Genomic DNA, 13270 nt, shown 5'->3' with positions numbered 1-13270 from the left:
CTCCAGCTGCCTCACATCTCTCCTAAGTGACAACTGGGCAAGAAGTAGCATCTGCTGGGCGGTAGGCTCCGGGCTGCTTGTGTGTGCGTGTTGGCTGTCTAGGACACGTGTTTTGGGACACCTGGTCAACAGAACAAATAACAGCTGAACTCACACTGCAGACTTTCTTGGGGTTCTTCTGCCTGATCCCTCCTACTCACAAAACCGGACACAAACTTCATACCTTTGAAAGATTGCCCTGTCTTCTCTCTCAAACTGTCCATGAGCATGTAAGTTACTGCCGGGGACTGACTGATAGACAGACATAAAGGACAGAGCTAATAATTTATTATTCTTTTCAGTGTGCAGAGAACAAGTCTACACAGAGCTCTGCTTGCCAGGTAATTTTCAGTGCGCTGTGGAGAGTCTAAAAACCCAGCCTTCGTGCTGCAGGTTATCTATGGGGCTGAGCAATGAGAGGTCAGGAAAGAAGTGGTGGCAGGTGGCTGGAGGTGTAGAACATGCATGGTCACCACTACGGGAAGCTGCAGGAGTTGCTATTCCGAAGTCTGGCCCTAGGAATTCATGTCGTTGTGGCTAGCTTGTTATGCACGTGATTTGGTCTTCTTGCTGCTTATCATCTAGTTGTCCCAGCACAGTGTCAGGAATGAATTCAGTGGCAGTGTACCAGTGTGAAAGTGGGTGACAAGATTTCCAGGTTTTTTGGCAGGATAAGGAATATAACGCTGGTTTAGCTGCATGTAGAAGTAGCGCAGGTCCTTGGGTACAACCTATTGTCTGTAATTTGTCTAGTTTACTGTAAGAAACTCATGTCCCTTGGCATGGAAGCCACTGCCTTTTACATAACAGTATAGTAATTTCTTGAAAGATGCTGATAGGATTGCTCAAGCTTTTTCAGAGAATAGTACCTCCTTTTCCACACGGGGTTGCTCACTGTCCCCCACTTGGGTGGGGAATTCGTGTTCTTTGGAAAAGGCAGCTGTCTGCAGAACATTAAATCTGATACAACACAATCCTGCTTCCATAAATTAAAGAATTAAACGTGAGGCCAGATTTCATCCTCTCTGCACCACAGCTCTACTGAATCCAGGGAAAGAGAGGAGTTTTGATCCCAGATTTTCGGTGTTGTTTTCCAGTCTTTTAAGGTTTCTTTCCACTTTAAATGGTAGAACAAGTCAAAGGGAGAAGGAGTAAAACATCAACATCAGGGAAGTTCATAGTCCAGAGATTGAAAGGAAGTCTGGAAGATAGGCAGTCAGTTGAAACAACTTTATGTATGGAAGCAGGCCCAGAACTTTTCTTCTGTAATGTCGATGGATGTTCTATCAAAGCCTAGTTTCACAAACATATACTGCAAAAGTAAGTCCTTCGCATTTCTGGCAGCTTCTCATGAAGTTGTATGGAGATTAGTATCATCACAAATCTGCACGACTCAGCAATACTCTTTCAAAACACTGCTGCTCAAGATGGATTATTACTGGCAGCAAACTTTGCAGGGAGTAACTCCAGTTCATAAACACCCGTGCCCTTCTCCTTTGCTGGGCAATCTGCGTCCCGCCTGGGGTAGAAAAGTCCTGAAGCATGGCTGTAGGCTCAAAAACATCAGCTTTAACCCCACCTGCCTTCTGAACTTTTTCTGTTCTTTTCTGTCCTCTGAGGGCTTCCCTTTTCTGTTCTGTATCTTGGCCACTTCATTAGAGAAAGAAGCCTTTCATAATTGCTGAAGAAGCTAATGCGACCTATTTTGTCTGTCAGCAGGCTGAGTCAGGTGAATTGCTCTGACCTCCTCCAGCTCGTCTTTGCTGGGAGGTATGGCAGAAAAGATGTTAAGAGTTTTACCTTATAATGCCTTAGAGTCTAGATGCCCTGATTCTCAGACAGACATCTACTCCATTCCTGTAATCCTCTCTCTTTGATCCTTACTGCAGTCATGCCTGGTTTCGCTGTATTGTATTTTAAACAGCACAGGAGATATGGATGTTACTGTTTGCAGCTCAATTAATCCATATAAGTTGTGCAACTGTTGGTTATGGGGATAGTGAAGCAAAACAGGCAGCTTTTCAGGAAACCGTGTCAAGCCTGCTCCCAAAGGCAGACCGAAAAAAATTCACTTCTGTGCAGGGACTCTGATTTTACACTTGCAACATGGAGCCTATTTGTTCTCTCTAGTTGCATTTTTCACAGGCAGTGACATTTGAGAGTAATGAGTCTATGGCTTTAAATTCCTCATTGATGACAATAAAGGCAAAGACAGATACATGTTTTGAAGACTGGGGGAAAGAGTCCAGGAAAATCCCGGCTTGACTTTAGATGGTTTCAATTTTGCCACCAAGAATGATTCCAGGTTCACCTTAAATGGCTCTCTGATCCATGAACTGAGCAGCTGTTTGGTACGGGGCAGCACGATGAACTGTGCGTAGCATGAATGTGCCGTACGCGCTTCAGTCTCACTGGCGTGGCAGAATCTGTCTGTAGCTTCAGAGCGAACAGGACACTTGAAGCAGAGGCAGCAGGCTCCCTGCGCTGCTCTTTTCACAGCAAAATTAAAGCAAGGGAACGTGAAACATTATCTTCCTACAAAAAATATGTGCATCATCCCTCTTTAATTGTTAGGCACTATGAGCCAAATGTTGCCTTTGGGATGCAGCACGTGTGCCTGTTTGTTCATTTGACAGAAGTACAGTCATAAGATAAAGACCAAATACGTGTAATTGGTTTCAGCATTCAGAGGAAGATGTTTACTAGGATCGGTATAATGCAAACTTACTCATTCACATCCTTTTCATGCATCCCAGAGTGCAATGCAACATATTCAAAAGAAACCCTGTTTATTGCTTTGATTTCAAAACGGAGAAAACGGTATTAATATTGTGCTTCATACCTCACATTAAAGATAGGAGTCGAAGTGTTCCTACTAAGTGGGCTGGACTGGGGCTATAGTTCCACCTCGGTAAACAGAAGGAAAATTTGATGGAGAAGCAGTAGTTTTCTGCCAAATGAAAGAAGGGTGAAAATTTCAGATTCAAGGGAGCTCTGAGGAGTGCGTGGAGGATCCATTTTACATTAATGGGGCCTTCCTACAGCATCAAATACTCCAATACAATCATCAGTTCTAATACTGAAGTCAATAGTAGTCATTCACGTCATTTCAGAGCAAATCAATAGTATGCTGGAGGAGACTACTCCTTTCTGCTGCTCACTGCCTCTGTGGGCTCCAAGTGTTGGTTAATTTAGGAGTGAGGATTCAGCTCCGTGGTGGGTTACATATTTTCCTAAATATGAACATCCTCTCGCAGTTTGACTCTTAGGAACCCATTCATTTGATGTACTTACTAGTAGCATTTATTACTAGTTTAATATCTAACCTCAGCAAGGGAAAATTTTGAAAATCGAAGTATCTTGTGGAATCACTAGATCATTATTTAGAAGACACTGCTTTGTTTATTTTACATCACGGTGAAAGACAATCAAGTCAGAACACCTCTGAGTTTGCTTTGTGTTACCTACCATTTTCCGTGTTTAGCAAGGATGTGGTAAGCTTTTGCAATGGCCCATAAGGGGAGGCAAAACTACCTGGCACCAGCAAAGACAGAAACTGTTAAATTGATATTGCATCAGATTACAGTCTTAAGCTATGCTGATCAGAATTAAGTTCTTGCTCCTCTTCCATCTCTGGTGTGTCATCAGCCATCTCTGTGATACTTGACTCTTGAAGAAAACATGATGTCAGTAATCTACTCTTGGAAAACATTGTGTATTTTTAAAAAAAACTCCATCTGTAGACTTCTCAACGTTTTACTCATTTGCAGCTCATTTCCTGTGCTGACTCACATGGAAAAAATTTTCTTTTCCACACATTCCAAGCATATTACATGCAATTAATGTATTCCCATCTAAGTCAAATATAAGTAGTGTAGAAAAAAGTAAGCCACTTTGCTTTCAAAAATAGCTGACTTTAAAGTCAATCCTTTAAAGCTGTGTTTAAAAGAAATATCTGTTCATTTTTAACATCATTGTTGTTTCCTTGTGTTTCAAAAGTGTTCTTAGAAGTTTCATTCCGTGCTTCACCTTAACTCTGACACAGAATTTTGACCAACCGCCTGTTTTATTGGCATACTTGTTGGGGTGCCTTTGCCTGGAAAGACATGCTAGAGGGCCACAAACTTTCAGAAAGACCAAACAAATTGTGGTTTGCAATGTCCAATAGTAGTCAAAAACAGGTCTTTCAGGATCATGCCATCGCTGGCTTAGGTATCTGAGATATATGCATTTATAGCTGGGGTCAGGTCAATCACGTTTCTGGTTTGGATGCAGATTGTGCAGACCTTTGCAGCTCGGGAGGTAAATAACTTGGTACTTGCCTTCTCAGGGAACTAGCTAGGTTTCAGTCAGAGAAACCTGTAGAAACAAGCAAGCAAAAAGATAAAACCAATAATAAACTCCTAGTACAGTTTACTTCCAGTCTACTCATCAACAGTGCTTAAGCAGTGAAATTGTGCTATCCCTTCAGTATTGACTCACTCCTACCACGGTCTGTTCTGGTTTAGCCAGTCGTTCTGGAGTCGTTCAAACAATGAACAAAGTGCCATGAATAATTCTTTATGGCCACATCTTTTAAAAGCAGCCCGTATATCTTTATTTCACTGCGTTGCTGTGGCTACTAGAATTTTCAACCACTTTTATCCCCAAGGCTGTAATGCAACATCCTCCGTAAAGCTAGGCTCAAAGTTGATAAATTGGCCCATCTTTTCAAATACAGGAATGAAGGAACAAAAGAGGTCTGGATTGGAGCTTTGGTCCCCCATTTTTGATAGTTGCTACGTCTGAACCTCTTCTCTTAGACTATCAGTAACTGCAACTAATAAGTAATGGAAACACTCCATAGTTTGAGGAAGTGTTTATATAACTGTAATTTATGTGTATGTTTATTAAATATAGCAAAATTTCACAGGAACTATGACACAGTGCTTTCTGCCTCCAGTCTTATCAGCTCCCTCATAAAGAATATTCTTGACTTTTTTTAAGCTTGCTGTCTCACTCCATTAAGTAGGCATTCTGGTTTGAGCCAAGCCTGCCTTTATTCAGCATTATCCAGGTAGACGAGGATGTGATGAATGGTCACAGGTTGATCACCACTGCTTGGCAGCTAGACAAAGTAGAAGTACTCCTGGGAAGCATGACTGTAATTGAAGCTGTGTTTCCAAGGCTATGGTAGTTTGGAGGACTCCTCCAGAGCTCTTTAAAAAAAAAAAAAAAAAAGGCACTTTTATTTTTGTCTTGCAGGATAAAGGGAAAAATAATGTTATTCATTTAGTGTTCACCCTGCCCTCCACTCTTCCCAGTCTCTCTAGCATCTCCTAGCCCAGATGACCTTGGGGGAAGAGATTCGTGTTGCCATTGCATCAGCATGGGAGTTGTACCCTGTAGAGAAGGGTGAAGAGTTGCCAGTGAGGAGGAGATGCTCCTGGAGCAGCTTGTGGAGGTGGCTTCATGTCCACCTCTCAAGTGGGCCTGTGCAGTTGCAGCTGAGCCTTCCCAGATCTATTTGCCAGGTGATAGAAAATTGCAGTATAAAATAGCGTGTGTGAATGTTGTTTATTATTAATATAAGAGGGAAAAGCGTTTCCCTATAGAAAGGGGTTTTCAAAAGCAGCTGAATCCAGCCTCCTTTGGTTTTGATTGTAAGGAAAAGGGGCAGTTGTGTAACCTTGTCAGTGACTGGTACCAGGTGCCATCCCATATGTTACTAAATGGCTTAACGTCCTTGTCTCTCCCTCCTCCTTCTGTCCAGTAAACCCACTCCTGGGTTTAGACTTGGGTTCTCACTCCAGTTGATGCTGAATGGCTTTGGGTACCTAAATAGTCTAGCACTTGTGAGAATTGGTGTGAGTGAGAATTACTTCAGTCCTCTCTGACCTGCTATGCTGGGGTTTAGAGCAAAAAAAACCATTGTATTTTTTAACATGCATCTGCCAAAAAATGATGCAAAATAATAATTTTAATGTATCTATTAGCTTGAAATAGAACCTGGCTTCTCCTATGATTTCTTTCTTGAGTTAATAACTCTGCATAAGTGTAGACCTTCCCACTTTTGAGAGGAGCCCTGTAGGAAGAGCTAAACAAAAGCCTTCTGGAATTAGGAAGTTAGGTACTACCTTAATCAAACCATACAGTGTGCAGTTATAGGCTCAGCAGGTATAGGCATCTGGACTCTGCAAAATTTCCAGAAAGTGGATAGTTCATCTATTAAAATTACAGAAAATGGGGATGAACAGATGTAAAGAGGTAGAAACACATATGGTACACACCGTATAGGTGTGCTCCATCAGTATGTCTCCTATTTTTAATAAGCATGACAAAGAGTATCCAATTCATTCAGCCCCACATTTGTAAAGTAGCTACAGAGGGACACACATCATCCCTGCATGCAATTACTATTTTTCTTCGGTAATAAAGAGTTAAACATACTTTAAAGCAAACATTGAAAAGCAAATATTTAGTCTGTTTATCCTCTGGGAGGGCTTCCTCCTCCGAGATGAGGCAAGAATGTTATCAGTAAATTGGATAATCAGGAACTGCTTAGCCAAGAAAAGAGGGTGGAAATATATTTTAAATTCTAATTTGTCCTTGAACAGCATCAAGCATTTGTAACATTTGTTACTAGATAATTTTCAAGCTCACTGTAATTTTGGGGAAATTGCTATTAACACGAAACTGCAGTTAATCCTCAGTGAAAAGAGACTTTAAAGATGTTGACCAACATTTGCTGCCTAATTAGATGGAAAACAATAAAAATTTCCAGCACATCAACAATCAGTATTTTAATGTGATGTTAGCCAAGATGATTTTTGTCCAAAAACTACATTGAAAAACACCGAACACCCTACTCGGTAGTGACCATTGCTCCTGAGATCAGCCCTAGTGAAGAACATAATTGTAAGCTTAAGGTTTGTTAAAGACCTAGGCATGAAGCGGAATACAAGATTTCTTTTTTTATGTCCTGCTATGTACTTTTCTTGAGCTCATATGGGACATTGGGTGTTTTCAATAAGCAATTTAAATGCATCTTCTTTGAAGCTGACCTTGTAGTGAAAACATTATTTTTCTACTTAGAGTCTTTGTCTACCAAAGTATCACTGTTATGTGGATAATTACATTGCCATATAGCTGACAAAAGCATCCTCTAGAAGGGAAATTATTAGGAGCTTCACCTTACTGTGAGTTGCAGAAGCCATAAAGGGAGGCAATTGGCAGAAATGCTTTTGCAAGAAACAGACCATTGCCATCATATAGAGTAAAATGCCTACCCACAGTTGCTTGTTGTTGTCCTTAATATGGAAGGATGCCTCAGAGAGCAATGATTCTTGCGGTTTACATGGAGCATTACGTGCTCTTTCTGCTTTGGTAATATGAATGCAAGTAAATGCAACTTCAGCAATTATCTTCTCTACCTAAATTTTAGTTTTCCAAGTATACACAATCTATAACTTTTTCCTCTTTGGCGTAAGTTTATCTTACGTGCTGAAGGATGCTGCACACACATGGATTCCTGACCCTGACTTCTAATTCTGAAGACACGCTCTGCAGTTGAAAATTGTGATTACATTGTTCTTTCCTTTACCACACGCAGGCAGTGATCTTGAACATCTTGATATATTTTGTTTTGACCACTAGATTATTTCCTGCTTAATAGAAGGGTTGGAAGCAAGAAAGAAAGAAAAAGAAAAAAAGAAAAAAAAAATGGTGGCTATATCTTCCCCCGACTCCCCACAACAATTCCACTTTCCCAGCCAAAAGAGGAAATGGCATGTGGCTAGTATAATCCCTGAGCCAGAGTGAGCTACAACGTCATAGCCAGTATGTTACTGATTGGCTTCCTCAGCAATCACAAAAGAAAGGCTGTAGATTTAATGCACAGGAAGATCCTTCCAAATGAGGATTCGGTGTATTGATGAGGGACTGCAAATACAAACTTGTATTTGCAGTAGCAATATTGCCTGGTTTTCTAGCTGCACCTCTCAGAAGTGTAGCAGTCTTTCGTATCCCAAGATGTGTGGCGCATGAAACTCTCCAGACAGACTTTGTGCTGCCCCAGGTCTTTTTTTGTGAAGCAGAGGGATGAATTTTTAACATTGCTGGTTACTTGCAGAGCTCCATCATCGATGGGCTTGAAATGAGAGGCTGCTACGTGCAGCCTCATTTTGTTCCACCACTTTGCCTTCCTCTGTAAACCCAGGCACAGCAGATTGGCATCATCATGGGTTCATCTGCACGTCTATTACGCTGCAGGGTGAGATGTCTGTCTTGCAGCTTGTTACAGCTAGCAAATAGAATGGTTACGCTAGGGTGCTTGGTCTGGTTTGCTCAATCTAGTCCCTCAACACAGCTGAGCATGGAAGTCCATTTTCTATTCATAACCTCTGGATGGGTGTCGTGGTTTAACCCCGGTGGCAACTAAGCACCACGCAGCCGTTCACTCACTTCCCCCCAGCAGGATGGGGGAGGGAATCGGAAGGGTAAAAGTGAGAAAACTTATGGGTTGAGATAAAAACAGTTAAATAATTGAAATAAAATAGAATAATAATAATAATGAAAAGGAAAATAACAAAGAGTGAGAAATAAAACCCAAGAAAGACAAATGATGCAAACGAAAACAATTGTTCACCACCAACAAACAAATGCTCAGCCAGTCCCTAAGCAGCAACCCCCTCACCAACCTTCCCCCTGGTTTTATCGCTGAACATGATGTCATATGGTATGGAATATCCCTTCGGTCAGTTGGGGTCAGCTGTCCCAGCTGTGTCCCCTCCCAGCTTCTTGTGCACTCCCAGTGGGGTGGTGAGAGGAGCAGAGAAGGCCTTGAGTCTGTGTGAGCACTGCTCAGCAATAATGAAAACATCCCTGTGTTATCAACACTGTTTTCAGCACAAATCAAAAACATAGCCCCTTACCAGCTACTGTGAAGAAAATTAACTCTATCCCACTCTATCCACAATGGGATAAACAGCCACTGAGAATGACGGGTCTCAAATGGCACTGGAAGGGAGGACACAGGATGGCTTCTCATGGAGAGCAGCAGATGAGCAATAGCCTCTGATGAGCAGTTGTTTTCCGTAACAAGCTGATGACACGTTCTGGCAGACTGAACTGCTTAGTGGCGTTCTCCAAGGGCAACAAACTCTTTGTTAGCTGAAAGAGAGATTTTTCTGAAGAGCAACAGAAAATTCAACACTTAAGACGTTGATGGGGTTTGGGTGCATCTCTCACAGATGCTCTCTCAAAATGCCCCGTCTGGAAATTTCAGCTGTTTCTTAACCAAGGAATCAAAAATGAGGCTGAGCTCTTGTCAAGGGTGAGAAAGCATAAATGCCAATGTGGGGAGGCTCTGGATACCAGGTTTTATTGAAGAATTAGTGACATTACAGGTTTTACCCTCCTTATTCTTTCTCACGTTCACCTGCTCAATCCCTCCCTCCCCTACAGCATTTCATTCCCCGGGTCTCCCCTTCCCTGCAGGGAGGTCACTGCTGGCCTGGAAAGCTTGGGCAGAAAGTCGTGTCAGTTCTTGCTGTGATACTGCTTGCAGTTACCCATCTCAGGTGCCACTGGCCGAGGTCCCTGGGCATCTCCTGGCATTGATGTCCATAGCTTTCTCATCTCCAGGATCTTCCCCCATTTCCCAGATCTCTCCCCAGGCCAGGATCTTCGCCACCTTCTTTCTGGGCTCCCTTCTTCTTTCCAAGACCACTTCTTCCTTTCAGGAACCCATATCTTGGCACCAGATCTTCTTTCTGGAAACCAGGCTCCCAGTTCCTCCAGTCTAAACTGTGTACGTGCATAAGAACAATGCATGATCAACCTCTTAACTAGTGGGTCGGTCTCCTGTCTCTTTATTAATTAGAGGATTTGGGATGCATCACTTTTGTTTAGTCAAAGTTTTATCAAAATTTCCAAGCAGCCCATACTTGTTGCAGCTTGCAAGTAGCAGACTCCTGTCTGAGGGTTCACTTTCAGACATTCACCCCCCCACACACATACAGTTATCTGCTGCCTGCTCGTGTTCACAATTTCAGCTATTTTTTGCTCCTAAATCTGAATACGTGTACTGACCCAGCTGTCTGTCAGTGACATCCAGCTATGGACTGTGCCTTCTGACACACTGCTCTGCTGTTTTTTTCTCCCCACCCCTCCAAATCATGACTTCAGTGACTTCCCACCAACAGGTCTGTTGCACTGGAAATAATTTTTCTAAAAGCAAAGTTATCTGATGGATTTTGCTACACTTTTGTTATAGGTTATATCATTGTGCAAGGCCAGGCAGTTGTAGCTACCGAGCTTACTGCTACCCCTGTGGGTTTCCTTATCTCTAATAGTAGTGACAATCATGGTCTACGTTAATTAAGGATTTTGGCCAACAAACCACGTAGTCATGCTGCTGCAAACCACATGTACAGATGAAAAAAGCTATGGCTTGAGTTGGCTTGGCTTGTTCCTACTTGAACCAAGAGTGAATTCAGATAATGCAAAAACTTTCTAACTGTGGACAGTTTATAAGTGATGCATTGAATTTTTCCTGTTGACAGACAAAATCTTAGAAAGCAGATTTTTGGTATTTTTGGTTTAATGATTTAAATATTTTGAAATAAAGTAAAATTTCAGCTTAATGCCCTTATTTTTCACTCCCCAGATTGACCCCCAGGCAAGTAATACTCTTTTTGCATTTCTGAGCTGCAGAAACTTCTGTAAAATCATTTTCTGGAAGTTTTTCTTATTCATTTAAACAATAATTGATGCCACGTGGAAGTGTACTTGTAGGTGTGCTTTAGGCCAGCACTGCTATATGTCAAGTACTAAATTCTCTCAGGTTATAACACTGAAGGCTGACATTGTTCTTTGAGTAGATGACAGTAGTAAACAAAAGAGTTTTTCTGCCCAACTTGTGTGATTTCACTGAAATCAGAAAGTATTTCTGGAAAAGAGAAATTTGAAAAAAAATTGCACTTGGGTTGAAAGGTTTCATTTGAATGTTTTTTCACTTTTACCATTTCTTTTTTTCTTTTCAAAACTGCTGTGGAAAAGAAACTGAAACACTTTGTTACAAAAAGTGATTGTAAAATTCTGTAAGCAAGCAACACATTGTGACTAACTGTAAAAATAACTTACCTGAAAACTGATCCCACCAAACTGGTATAACTACGCAGTTACTTACAGGGGTGACCTGCATCATCTCTAGTCTGAGCAAATCACGCTGTCAGTCACACCTGTAGCTTCTGATGAAGTCCTCCTCTGCTACGTGTGATCCAAGGGAAGAAATGGCTTTGGAGCAGAAGCCTGTGTGTGGCCAGTTGCTGACCATGCACTAGATTTTTGGTGGAGTTATCTTCTGTTGCTCCACTTTCCAGCTCCACCACTAGCTGCTGTGAAATGGGCAAAAGAGGGAGGGAGAGGAATCGTGGCCATGGTAAGTCACACGTCAGCATTCCACGTGCGAGACCCATCGCTGCAGGCGCTGCCAGTCAGTCCGTGCTAACAGAGACCAGGAACAACGCCGGGAGGTTGCACTGATGAGGGAGCGTTTTTGCTACAGGAGGAAAGAGCCAAAAACCTCAGTAAGTTTGAAACAGCAGAAGGCCAGAGAGCAACTGGCTATTTACATATCAGGGTGTTGTTTTGTTTTTTTTTTTTTTTAAACGAAACCTTTTATAGTCCTAATTGATTGTCCTAATCTGCTGGCACAGAGCAGCCTCTCATTTCGAGCCCATTGATAATGGAGCTCTGCAAGCAACAGGCAATGTTAAAAATCCATTAGCAGAGCAGAGAGGATATTAAATCCCTTTTCTAAGGGGAGACTGGTTTTTCGCTCTGTAACCCTTTTTCCCACGTTTTCAGCAAGCCCAGAGCCCTGCTTTTCATTTTGCAGCCTAGTGTTTGTTCAGATACTGGTTTTCTGTTTTTCAACTCCTCTATAACGGTACAAGGCCCTTGAAAGATCAAGGTTTCGGCACATATAAACAACCTTACAAAATTCAACTGCTTTTTCAAAGTGTCTCAAAACACACGCAAAAAAGGCTGTAACTGGATGGCTTTTCATTTGAACACATGTAAGAACATGGGTACAAATAACCCAAGCCTGCTAACATGGAGATCTTGTTTGAAATCTGACTTTTATCGCCTTCATCTCAGGAAGAGTTACCGAACACACTATGTTTACTAATATTACTGAGACCAAGATCAGCCACTGATCTCTGCTTGTCCTCCTTTGGGACACCACGCCAGGTTTAATTCCTCCATCTTCCCTTGTTCTGTTCAGCTCTGGTACCATCATAGTCTCTGGAGCAGTTCAGCATCACCTCCCATAGGCAAGACTACGCCTATCTTCTTTGAGCTATTTTCCTTCTCAGCAAAGCAACCCGGTGCAAAGATCTACAAGCACAGGCTCAGCAGTGTAGCAAATTTTCTAGAAAATTGTGTAGAAAAGTAGGTATTGAGATATCGGTGTCAGTTCGTTTAGAGCAAAGAACATTAGATACGATTTATCGTGTTTGGTTTTTAGAGGACTGAGACTTTTTCTTTCAATAATAGTTAGCTGTTTATTTATCGTGGTGTTCCAGCATCTTAATTAACATTTAGATGATCAAAAACCTGAGATGATATTTTAAGAAGTACGGAGGTGGATATTTCCTTTCAGGGACAGACATTTATAGCAAAGCTGCTATATGTGAAAAGTGCATTGCAGAAAAACCTAGTGTGGCCAAATTTTTCAGCACAGGGCAGTGAGTTTCATCCTCTTCTGATCACCAGCCATCAAGAATGAGAATCACTTTTTCACCAAAAGACAGGAAAGGCCTATTTGCTTTTTAAGTAAGTCTCATTGTTCCTGAACCACAGAATAAAAGATCTGGCAGCATTGGAAGTTCTTTGTCAGGGAGTTACGGAGTTGATTTGCAAGAGGAATAAAGGCATTTCCTCTCGCTGATATGTATGATTTAAAACCATGAAGTTAGAAAGGACTTTATCTTAGCAGGGATATTTTTCTTCTCTGTAACAGCCTTGAAGAAAAAGCTGCCTATTACTGCCTCAGTTTTTTCTCAGCGTGTGGTTTCTAAAGAAAACTGTGTCACTAGGAAGTCAATTCTAATTTATGCACTGTTTTGTAGCCTGCCTACATGCAAGGCAACTTTTCTTGCTATTTAAACACTGCACATTGTTATGGGGAAATTGGGTGGGGTAGGCACTGAAAGAGATCCACACCTCTCAGTGACATATAATC

General features: G+C 41.8%; 1 protein-coding gene across 1 annotated transcript in view; it reads left to right on the top strand.

Annotated features, from left to right (window-relative positions):
- STAC (SH3 and cysteine rich domain) overlaps positions 1-13270 on the top strand; it is a gene marked incomplete at its 5' end in the record, with an annotated part of 74686 nt that overhangs the window by 26035 nt on the left and 35381 nt on the right. The gene's annotated exons all lie outside the window — the stretch shown is intronic.

The sequence above is a fragment of the Vanellus vanellus genome, assembly GCF_965231255.1.
Source record: "Vanellus vanellus genome assembly, chromosome: 2".
Classification (NCBI taxonomy): Eukaryota; Metazoa; Chordata; class Aves; order Charadriiformes; family Charadriidae; genus Vanellus; species Vanellus vanellus.
This window is presented reverse-complemented; position numbering and strand designations above follow the sequence as displayed.